The 1,974-nt window shown below is 35.9% G+C and overlaps 1 pseudogene; it reads right to left on the reverse strand.

Moving 5' to 3' along the window:
- Positions 1-361: 361 nt before the first annotated feature.
- On the reverse strand, positions 362-463 carry LOC116276245 (annotated as a pseudogene).
- Positions 464-1,974: the final 1,511 nt, after the last annotated feature.

Here is a 1,974-nt window from a genome sequence, read left to right on the forward strand (position 1 = left end):
GCAACAGATCATTGAAAGCTGAAATTAAAAAAAAATACCATGTAAAACTGAATCAGGCTATGATTTTTTTTTTTTTTTTTTAGATGGAGTCTCAACTGTCACCGAGGCTAGAGTGCAGTGGGGTGATCTTGGCTCACTGCAACCTCTGCCTCCCAAGTTCAAGAGATTCTCCTGCCTCGGCCTCCCGAGTAGCTGGGATTACAGGCATGCCGCCACCAGGCCAGACTAATTTTTTGTATTTTTAGTGGAGACGGGGTTTCACCGTGTTGGCCAGGCTTCTCTCAAACTCTTGACCTCAGGTGACCCGCCCACCTCGGCCTCCCAAATTGCTGAGATTACAGACTGAGCCACCACACCTGGCCTGAAACGATGGTTAGATGCCACGAAGTAGGTGGCAATGCCTTAACCGTGTGCGTATTGTCAGGCCCAAGGGCCTCTTCAATGCTTGTCAAGGGGAGTGCTATGAAATTTTAAGACATAAATCTGACAATGAATGAAAAAGAGCTCTACACTGAAAACTTTAAAATTTGCTGAGAGAACTTAAGAAGATACAAATAAGTGAAGAGAAATACCTGTACTGTGTTTATGGGCCAGAAGACTCAATATTTTTAACTTGAAAATTCTCTTTAAATTGATCAATAGATTCAAAAGAATTTTAATTATAATTGTAGCACAATATTTTTGTTTGGTAAAAATGACAAACTGACTCTAAAATTCATTTCAAAGTACTTTGAAAATGAAGGACAACTTTGATGGACTTACACTTCTGAATTTAAGTCTTATTAACTTACAGTATTCAAGAGGTTTGGTATTGGCATCAGTTTAAACAAATAGATCAATGAAACAGAATAGAGTTCAAAAATAGACCTACACATATATGATTAATTGATCAACACAGGTGTAATTATTTGTTGTGGATATGAAATAATATAAACTTTGATCCAGGTCTCACATCATTTTTTGAAATGAACTCAAAATGATTACATCAATATGTAAAGTTTACAACTATAAAACTTCTAGAAGAAAAACTTATTTTGGGCCTTGGGTTCTTATACATGATAGTATGATGTATAAAAAAACATAAATTGAATTTCTTAAATTTAGAGATTTCTGCATTTTGAATTACACTGGTAATGGAATGAAATGACAATCTACATATGGGGAAAACATTTGTAAACCACATATCTGATAAAGAATATGTGATTCAGAATCCATAAAAAACAGCCAATATTCAAAAATAAGACAACAAAAAACTCAATAACAAATTGTCAGATGATTTGAACAGACAGATAACTAAGTAAGATATAGGAAAGGAAAATGAGCAGTGAGAATATGTTCAACATCACTAGTTGGTAGAGAAATGCCTACCAAAACTGCACAGAGACACTGCTATAGGCCTATTAAAATGTCTAAAGTTTCGAAGACTGAGCATGCCAAATGTTGGCAAGGAAATGGAGGAACTGAAATATTCATACTGTTAGAACATAAAATTGTAAAACCACTTTGCAAAAGAGTTTGGCAGTATACAAGTCAAAGACTCTATTTTTTATTTGATCAAAGACAGCTTTCAGATCTCACACTTTCCCTCTCCCCTTTGTTCCACCTCTTCGGAAGCCAGTAAGAAAGCCAGCTTGCTCCCTTCCTTGGAGCATGCAGAAAGTTTAAATTCACCTGTCTTCCATCATTATGAGCTGATACTGCCCTATTTTCCTTGGGGTAAATGTTTGCCCTTTTCTATATGAGTAATAAACTGTATTTCATACTCATTGGTCCTATGGGTCCTTTATCTCAACAATTGTATAAAGTCTCAAAGCTGGTGGTGGGGAGGGAGTGATGACCAGTGTGCAATAGGGAAAGCGGTGTCCAGTTAAAAATTTAAAAGAGACAATTTCTTAAATAGGTAAACAAATTTTATCATCTCATTATTCCAGTAAAATGACAGTGGGTATCTACACAAAGACTTGTACATGAATG

The sequence above is a fragment of the Papio anubis genome, chromosome 7, assembly GCF_008728515.1.
Source record: "Papio anubis isolate 15944 chromosome 7, Panubis1.0, whole genome shotgun sequence".
NCBI classification, from domain to species: domain Eukaryota; kingdom Metazoa; phylum Chordata; class Mammalia; order Primates; family Cercopithecidae; genus Papio; species Papio anubis.